This window comes from Eurosta solidaginis, chromosome 1, assembly GCF_040869045.1.
Source record: "Eurosta solidaginis isolate ZX-2024a chromosome 1, ASM4086904v1, whole genome shotgun sequence".
NCBI classification, from domain to species: Eukaryota; Metazoa; Arthropoda; class Insecta; order Diptera; family Tephritidae; genus Eurosta; species Eurosta solidaginis.
In genome coordinates, this window is record NC_090319.1 from 154,318,245 (window position 1) to 154,328,288 (window position 10,044).

Sequence of the window (10,044 nt, forward strand, 5' to 3'; positions counted from 1 at the left end):
ATGGAATCAATATTCCGAAATATTCATTTGGGACCAGTAAAAGTTCGCCTCTGGACGGATTCAACCATCGTACTCGCATGGATACGCAAGCCGCCCTGTACTTGGTCAACCTTCGTCGCACATCGAATCACCAAGATCCTCGATATGATCGGTAATAAGGACTGGCTTCACGTTGACTCGGAATCTAACCCAGCGGACTTAGGGAGCAGAGGACTACAAGCGTCAGATTTAGTCAACAATTCGTTGTGGTGGCAGGGACCTTCTTGGCTGCAAGAAGACAATTCCCACTGGCCAGCACAAGACACCGAATACAACACGTCAATGGAGGAAAAGCGGATAAAGGTTCATGCAGCGTCAGTAAACAACAACCCTAACATCCTTGATAGGTTCTCCGACCTTTCAAGGGCGCTGCGGGTTATATCTTACATTTTTCGATTTGCCCGCCGAACACATCCCAAAACTAGAGTTTCCTTCAATAGGCAGTCTCATACAATCGCACCTGATGAAATCGAAACTACGTCACAACGATTGATAGCTATATGCCAAAGGAAATATTATCAAGCAGAGTATGCCAACTTGAAGTCAGGGAAACCAATTCATGGGAAGAGTGAAATTTTACCCTTAAACCCATTTATCGATTCTGATGGTATAATCAGAACTGGTGGTAGGATTAACGCATCCAAAGATATGCCCTACAACGAACGACACCCAATTATCCTGCCGTACACTTGTCGGCTATCCAGACTCCTAGTTGAGTTTATACACAAGATCTCCCTCCATGGAGAAAACCAGCTGATGCTACGCTTTATTCGCACTCAGTACTGGATACCGCGTGTTAAAACCATGATTAGGTCTGTCATCCACAAATGTAAAGTGTGTACTATTTACAAGAAGCGGGCACAAACTCAACTCATGGGCATCCTTCCCAAGGAGCGCACCACTTTTGCCAGGGCCTTCACAAATACAGGGGTAGATTTCGCCGGACCTTTTGACATAAAGTCCTACCGAGGGAGAGGGTGTCGGACCTCAAAGGGATATGTATGTTTGTTCGTCTGCTTTTCAACGAAAGCTATTCATCTTGAAGCGACAAACGACCTTAGTACCGGGTCCTTCTTGGCTGCCTTTTCCAGATTTGTATCCAGACGAGGATGCCCAAAAAACGTCTACTCCGACAACGGTACAAACTTTGTCGGAGCTTCACGATCCTTGAGATCGGAGTTCAAGACATTTCTTCGGGAAGCGAGGGACGATACCATGAATAAATATAGCTACCAAACTCTCGCATGGCATTTCATACCCCCAGGTGCTCCTCACATGGGAGGCTTGTGGGAGGCAGGGGTAAAAAGTTTTAAAACCCACTATAAAAAAATCGCGTCCGACCATAAATATACCTTCGAGGAGTTTACGACCCTGTTATGCCGAATAGAGGCATGTCTTAACTCTAGACCACTGAGTCCCTCATCAAATGAATCTTCCGACCTGGAGCCGCTTACTCCAGGCCATTTTCTTGTGGGTGGGCATCTGTTAGCTCCACCCGAACTCGACTGTGACGAGAATCCTGCCTCAATAGTCAACAGATGGCAAAAAATGAAGGCCTTGCATCATACTTTCTGCCAAAGATGGAAATCGGAATATCTCACCGAGATCCAGAAACGATATAAGTGGAAACATCCACAATCCAATTTAAAATCCGGAGACCTGGTCGTTATCAAGGAGGATAACCTCCAACCTAACGAGTGGAGAATGGGGAGGATCGTCAACATACACCCAGGCTCTGACAACCGTGTGCGTGTTGTTGACGTCCAGACAACCAAGGGACAAATAACTAGACCAATTTCGAAATTGGTACTCCTTCCGTCCCACGACCAGGAGGAGGAAATGTAAGGGGCAAAATTCCGCCACACAAAACCCCAGAAAACCACAACACTATTTCCCCCGACTACCTACAATTAGAGGCCCACGGTTAGTGATAGCATCGAAAGCATCTTAAGGAACCCACGTCTTCGTGTCTCTCTATCCCTAAGCTTGTGTTTCTCCCGAGCCATATATTATCATCAACCCCCCGGTCTCGTGAGGGTGCAAGTCTACCGGAGGGGAAACCTAAGGCGTACTACGCGATGGCAATGGGGAAAGGGAGCTCGGGACATAAAGACGCGTTCAACCACGCGCCGTGATGCCCCGCTATCCCTAAGCTTGCGTCGCTCCCGAGGCCCTAATTATAATCAACCACCCCGGTCTCGTGATGGTGCGAGTCTACCGGAGGGCGATCCTACATCTTATTTTTATCTTTTTTTCTACCCCCGGTCTCGTCGTGTCGAGTCTGCCGGAGGGAATCCTACACCTGACTACTGTTGGGCAATGGGGAAAGGGAGCGAGATGCACGAGGACGCGGGAGAGCTTACCAAGAGCTCGCAAACAAAAAACATTTTTTTTTTCTGAGTTTTTTTTCAACAAGACTAACCGGGGGCCCCCTGAGCAGAAAACATCCCATTCACTCGTTCTCCCAGAACGAGGACACCAGAAAAAACCTACCGCAGAAGGGCGAACCGATCTGCCACAGAATCTAAGGGCGTTCGGCCCATTATCTATATTTTTTAAAGGAAAGATTCCACAGGTCAACCCAAATTCACTCGCTCCCCGAGCGAGGACACCAGAACCCTAACGCAGAACACGGTCTGCCACAGAATTGCAAATTCACGAAGACTTTTGAGTTAGATATAGGTACGCGATACGTCGCTCTCACCAAAAAGGGTAGTACACGATCTTAAGAATCAGTAAAACGAGGTCAGCAACCCCTGCTGCGATTCCCAATAGGCCTTATACTATTACATAGCCTTGGCTGGCTCTTGAAGAGAAGAGTAACCTGAGTAGACATAAGTCATTTTGCATCAAAATAACATCTTACAAATTCCATAACCCATACTAGCTTTCCATCAAATCATTAATCTTACTTTTCTCTTCGAGACTCCGAGGAAACTGCATTTACATTAAACAAAAGTGAGAGAGACGATGTAATGACCCTTGAGAGCGTAGAAATAAAAGATGGTTACTAAAACTGAGGGTATGCAAAGACTGTTGGTCCTATAATCAAAGAAGTAAGAATGGGGTACTCAACCTTTTAATGTTATTAGCGAGCACGGAAATCTAAGTTACGTTTCCTTTCCTTTTTTATGAAATTCTCAAATTTTTAAGGTTAAGGCACCAATAGCCGATGTCAGTAGATATGGCTAAGAAAAAAAATGGTTACGCCTAAGGCAGTATGACTACTGAACTTAAATTAACATATATCTTAACACCACTAGCTACTCTAGTTGCAAATATCTTCCCAGGTTAAACCCAAAGCGATCGCACTATAACTCCCCAGTAGAAGACATAAACATATCAAGCGTGTATTTAATAAAAGGTTTCCACATACCAATTTGTTTTCTACCACAGATTTTTTGTGCTGCTGCAATCGTCAGTAATCTCTCCTTATCGACAAATCGTTGTTGTTCATCCTTTAAAAGACGCATTATGATCTTTGAAGTGACTGATCTAAAATTTTCGTTGAACATCTAACAATTATTAAGTAAAAATGTTAGAAATAAATATTGGCTTGCTTTTGTTTAAAACAACCTACCGCTCCCTTCATTGCACTAAATGAGCATTTCGCTATCAATTCCAAACAACGTACAGTATTTCTGAAATCCTTTAAATCATCCAAAGTATTTGCAATGAAGATATCCAACCATCATCATGAGCCAAACAAAACAATTTAGTATTAATATAAAATTATACAAATATGTCGGCCATCGATGAATTTGAAACAAAAATTGCTGAAATACATCTCCAGTGGCAGCTGCAAAAGAGCAAAACAAGAGCGGCGAGGGAACGTATTGACAAAATGTCTTCCGAAGTGGTTGACTCTAATCCCTACAGTCGCCTTATGGCACTGCAATGTATGGGTATTGTAAAGGAATATGAACGCATACGCGAAAAAAAACCATCGCTATTGTTGGAGTTGGTGGCGTCGGAAGTGTTACGGCTGATATGTTAACGAGATGTGGAGTTGGGAAACTTATATTATTTGACTATGATAAAGTTGAGTTGGCAAATATGAATCGACTCTTTTTCACACCCGATCAAGCAGGTTTTATCCAAGGTGGAAGCAGCGGCGCGTACATTGAGCTCCATAAACCCTGATGTTAATATCGTAACTCACAACTACAACATAACTACTGTGGAATCATTTGATAAATTCTTAAATACTATAGCCCATGGTGGTATACAATCAAATACGCCGGTCGATCTGGTTTTAAGTTGTGTAGACAATTTTGAAGCACGCATGGCCCATGGTGGTATACAATCAAATACGCCGGTCGATCTGGTTTTAAGTTGTGTAGACAATTTTGAAGCACGCATGGCCATTAATACGGCATGCAATGAGCTCAACTTGAATTGGTTGGATTCCAGTGTATCTGAGAATGCCGTTTCAGGGCATATACAATTTATACGTCCTGGCGAAACTGCTTGCTTCGGTTGTGCACCACCACTTGTTGTAGCAGAACATATTAATGAGCGTACATTGAAACGTGAAGGGGTATGTGACGCTTCTTTACCCACTACAATGGGTATAACAGCTGGGATGTTAGTCAAAAATACTCTTAAATATCTACTAAATTTTGGTGAAGTATCAGACTATTTGGGTTATAATGCAATGAATGGTTTCTTCCCTCGTATGAGTTTAAGACCAAATCCACAATGTGATGATCGACCTTGTCAGGACCGACAGAAAGAATATCAGGCGCGTCCTAAAGCAGTGATTAAAGAGGACGTTGGAGCAGACGATCTGCCCATACATGAAACAAATGAATGGGGTATCGAGCTTGTGGATGACTCGCCTGATGTAGAAGATTCGATTGCTACGGTGTCTGTTGGGGGTAATGTTGCAGATGGCCTGCGTTTAGCTTATGAAGCTCCTGTAAAGACTAGATCCGCAGATGCTGGAGCTGTTTCTGGAAATACGGAGGTAGATTTAGATGAATTATTTGCCCAAATGAAGGCGTTGTAGGGTTAAGTGTTAGTATTCTAAAAGAGATGATACCTAGCATTAATATTAAGTAAACATGCCGGTCGGTATGACCATTACAATATTCATGACATGGTACGCATTCGTGACCCTCCTTTGGATTACCAACATACAGCGGTCTACACTTTTCGCATTGATCACCTTTTGTATTATTATGACATTCTAAGCAGACATCCAAACGATCTGGACCTTCACAATTCGAGTGACCATTAATAAACATTGTATGCTACAATTAGCGCCAACATAACCAAAATCACATGTGCAATTATCAGGCTTAATACATTTGCCTCGTACGCAACCCTGACTACAAACTGGCGAACAGGTGCCATTCTCATCACGATATCCCACACCCCATTGACATGTATAGCCAACTTCTGTATCGATACAGCGTTCCGATATGGGATTACAATTGTGATGACCACTCTCGCATTCACTCTCTGCAGGACACTTAACATAATGCCATGAGACAACATCAGCTGGTGTTAATTGTGTGTCATTACGGCATGAAGTATAAATGAGATCGCAGGTAGAACACGAAGGATCTTCTTGTTTATTCTCCAGAGAGCCTTCCGTGCAAACACCATCACCATTATAACCATCACGCGCACCCCAACCACAATGCGCATGCTCCAAACAGGAAGAACAATGATCGTACCCATTACATGGTTCTGGACAATGTGTAGTCTCATTCGTTTCTAATACGAGGCCACAAACACCACCAGCGCAGAGGTTGTGATTGTGGTGAAATGCAGCTATTCAACATAGTGGACCATTTACAATCTTTAGGATTCTCATCATCGTTCGTCGACAAACAAGTGCTGCAGCTCTTATAAATCTGACATGGCATTGGGCATGGCCCAATTATACGATATTGATTTTGTTCAACCAATTCTTTGTTATGCATTCGATAGTACCCAATTCACGTTGTGCCCATTCACAGTTCTCATTCATTACACAAACTTCACAGTGCAGTATATGACATTGAGGCTGCGGGCAGAGATTCAGCAAACCAACGCTAATTTCTTTACTACACCAAGTGCTATGACGTTCACAATCCACACCTGCCGGCACGCAACGTCCTTTAATGCCCCATTCGTCACACCACTGACAAATAGGTGTAGTCTCGATGTGCGTCGGCCATGAGGCAAGACAAGCGCACCAAGTACTAAAAGTGGAACAATTACGACGCGCCATCCATACATCATCACATGCAGCGCCGTTATTATAAATCAATGTACCATTATGATATTCACATACGCCAGCATCACCTTCGCTGTAGCAATACGATGCTGAACTGTATGTGCCTGTGACTGTGCAAAAGCTACAACCCTTATGATGCCGGCACAAATATTTGCTAGCGCCCCACACTTGACAAATATCATCGGGTAAATAAATGCGTGTGACATGGGATTGTGCGGCGCTACCATTTCAACCGCCTATTATATAAATTACGTTGCTCTCGTGACCGATCGAAATTGCTTCAGCGTACGTGGAATGCGGCAGCCTACCAACAACATGTACATCCTCTGTTAGACGTATTCATTGATTTCAATCATATATATAAGCTACAAGTACATCGCTAGCTTCATAAGGTTGCGTTCGTCCACCATAGACAATCATATATTTCTCGGGTGTGGCGGCCGAATGAAAATAACGTGCGCGTGGCCGCATTGCATCAGGACGCATGAGTTCTTTGAATGTCGGCAGTTCTGTCCAAGTCATTTTTTGTAAATTAAGCGCATACAGTTTATTCTGTGGCTCTACTGCCGAGTAACACCAAACACATAGAGTATATGCGCATCTGCTTGATACACCGTGCTATGACCATAGAGCACTGGCATGCGCATACCCAATGCAAGCAGCTGCTCCCAACCCGTTACCAGACGTGGAATATTCTTGCATACAATCGCTTCACAGTACATAGTACCTGCCATCACCAATACCTGAAACGAGAAAAGACAAAAGTAAAGAAGTTAGAAAATGTACAAAACACTAAAAAACGGAACGATACCGGCATACTTACCCATCCACTGTTCTGGACCTCCACCACCAGTCACCTGAAAAAGAAAAGAAAATGTATTAAAAATCTGAAATAACATAAAATATAGTTATTGAAATAAAATTATTGCAAAATATTTTACCACTTACCTTCTTGTCCAGCAATGCGTAAAATTCCACATGAATTGAAGCAAAAACGGTAAAATAAATCTTTCGATTCATTTTTGTTTTTGCTTCATTCTCTATACTGGAATGTTCAACCAACGTATGTACATATGTATGTATGTATTTCTACTTGGCTCGGCATATCATATTAGTGCTGCATTAAGTGACGCACACTGGTACCGAAAACCCGCAAAAGAAACAAAATCGGGATCGGCTTTTTTTGACCTGGGCAGTCCCAAAACATGCTTACGCACAAAAATACAGGCAAACACCTCCTTAAAAAATTAATTGCTCTCATTTACAAACAAAAAAAAAAAAAAAAATTTTTTTTCTCTTTGATTTTTTGATTTTTTTTGCCGTCGGCACTGCCTGCCTTTTGGCGGGGGGCAGGACTTGTTGTTTTTCAGCAACAAACATCACAAACAGTCATTATAAGGGCTCGGTACAAAACAATCCGAGTCCCGAAATAAAACAATCCCGACACGACAAAATCCCGAAATGGGAAAAGTTTACTGTTTCTACCGGCCTAGTGTGCTACTGCCCCAGTGACCTAGTTTTTTTTTTCAAGGGCAAGCAAATACATATATGTATATATATATACTCGCACACCACAAATTCACCATACCAGCTGTCAGCTAACCAAGAAATACACGACAGAGTTGCATGGTACATTTAGCATAATGGTACGTGCAGATAGAACGCGTCGTGAAGAACGCATCGCCAATCCGGATGCAAGCACCGGCAGTTGGTACACTTTCAAGTTTAATTACGATTTTCGCTATTCATCATGTGCTGTCGCACAAAATTAAATTCATACCTTCGTGAGCCTCTCCGCTTCGATTTAAACTCGGTTTATTCCCCTATTTTAACGTACGTTTGTTAATAAAATAACACGCGTATCACGAAAACAGGTAATTTTGCGCGGGTGGCTTGGAATCACGTCCGCTCCAATCTCCCACACACCGCAATCTTGCTGGTTATGTTGAAATATATAAGCTGCTCGAAATCACAGCACTAACTACTTTGCAAAAACGCTCTCGTCACTCCACGTTATTTGACTAGTCATTTTACGGTGACAGGTTATATTCGTAGTCACATTTGCATGGGCGTGGGTAGGTGTGACCAGGTGTTTTGTAGGGTAATAATATAATACACAACTGACGAAATACATGCGCTGCAGTGAAAAAGCGCATCACCCAACCAACCTCACGGCCACTCGCCCTGGCACATCCATAAAATGCCACAGTCGCCCTGAGAGCGACACGATACTTTAGACGCTGGAACGGAGACCTCGGCCTCTTCGTCCAGTCCCGAAAAACCTAAACCAAAATAATGCGAGTCTGGAACGGAGACTTCGGCCTCTTCGTCCAACCAACAAAAAAACCGCAAATCTGGAATGGAGACCTCGGCCTCTCCATCCGGAACGACAAAAACCACAGAATAACAAAAAATGGTGCCAATCTGGAACGGAGACCTCGGCCTCTTCGTCCAGCCTTACTGGCCATCGACTATACACCTATTACATTCTGAATTTCTATATTTAAGAATTATGTATAATTCAATGGCAAGAAATATTCACTTACATCTGTTCATCACCATTAACTTTTATCATCCTAGCTTAGGTGGCATGCTAAGCAAGTCGGAAAGGATTCCCGGCCATTTTGCGTCGCAGACGAACTCCTCATTTAGATTAAGTTTAGTGTGTAAGTCTTATAATAATTTTTCTCGTTTCAGCGGAGGTCATTGGCGAAAAACGATGTTGCGTATCGCAAGGGGGGCCGGCATGTTTAGGCAGGATGCCTAACTTTTCCGCATCTGATTGCGACCCCCCCAATGCAACTCTGCAAATCGATACTCGAATTAATTTATAACCACCCACACCATCACCCTCATGCATGTGCATGCATGTACATGCGCGTGTATGTGTGCTTTTTGTCAGCACTCATGCATATGCATGTCGGGGTTGATGTGTGGGTGCCTTTCCCCTCCAAAACGGAGGATTTTGCGGGTCAACGGTTGTAGCTTGCTATACAACCGGCCTCTTTGATCTCAACAGCCAACCAGCTAACATCTGCCGCCAGCGATCTCCACTGTGTTCCAGCATATTCAGGTAATATTGTAACAAGTTTATTTTACCTCTACCCAATAAAGTGCATTTTTATAACGAGGAAACTCCTCCCGTGTTCTTCTTCATTTCCTTTTGAGTGCATCATCCATTGAGCGAGATCGACCCTTGTGCGCCTACCCACTGCCGGTTTACGACGCATTCAGGCCGAACAGTGGCAATTCTTGTCAAATAATGGCTTTGCATTTTTACTCACACGTAAACTATTTTGGTCATATTCGTAGAGGTGGGTCATTTGATACGAGGATAACTCCACAGAGATTCTCGTATCTCTTTAGGAAGGCTGGGGCATAAGTTATATTAAATGCGTCGACAAGGGGAACTACGAACTCTTGCCTGAGGATAAATGGAAGAATTTTCTAACAGCACCCTAATAGCAGCCTGCAACGACGCCTTAGTTAGAGATACATTTTGGCAGCTTTTTCAAGTCTTACCTGGGCCTAGACCACGCTCATTTCAAGATGTCCAAATCGATATATCGGTTGATATTGATGAAAGTAGTTTCCTCCATAGAAGCGCTTTTGTGTATTTTTCGGGATATATGTATTTTAAATATTCCAAGCATCATGTCTGTATAAAACCATTGCCAAGATTTGAAAATGAAATGACTGAAAGCGATTTCTTTTTTACCAAGGATAAGCAATTTACCAATTGCCAACTTGTGTGCCCTCCAACCGAATTTGTAGAA

The 10,044-nt window shown here is 43.1% G+C and overlaps 1 pseudogene; it reads left to right on the top strand.

Annotated features, from left to right (window-relative positions):
* The first annotated feature begins 3,781 nt into the window (after nt 1–3,781).
* LOC137239153 (ubiquitin-like modifier-activating enzyme 5) lies at nt 3,782–5,100 on the top strand (annotated as a pseudogene).
* The last annotated feature ends 4,944 nt before the right edge of the window (nt 5,101–10,044 follow it).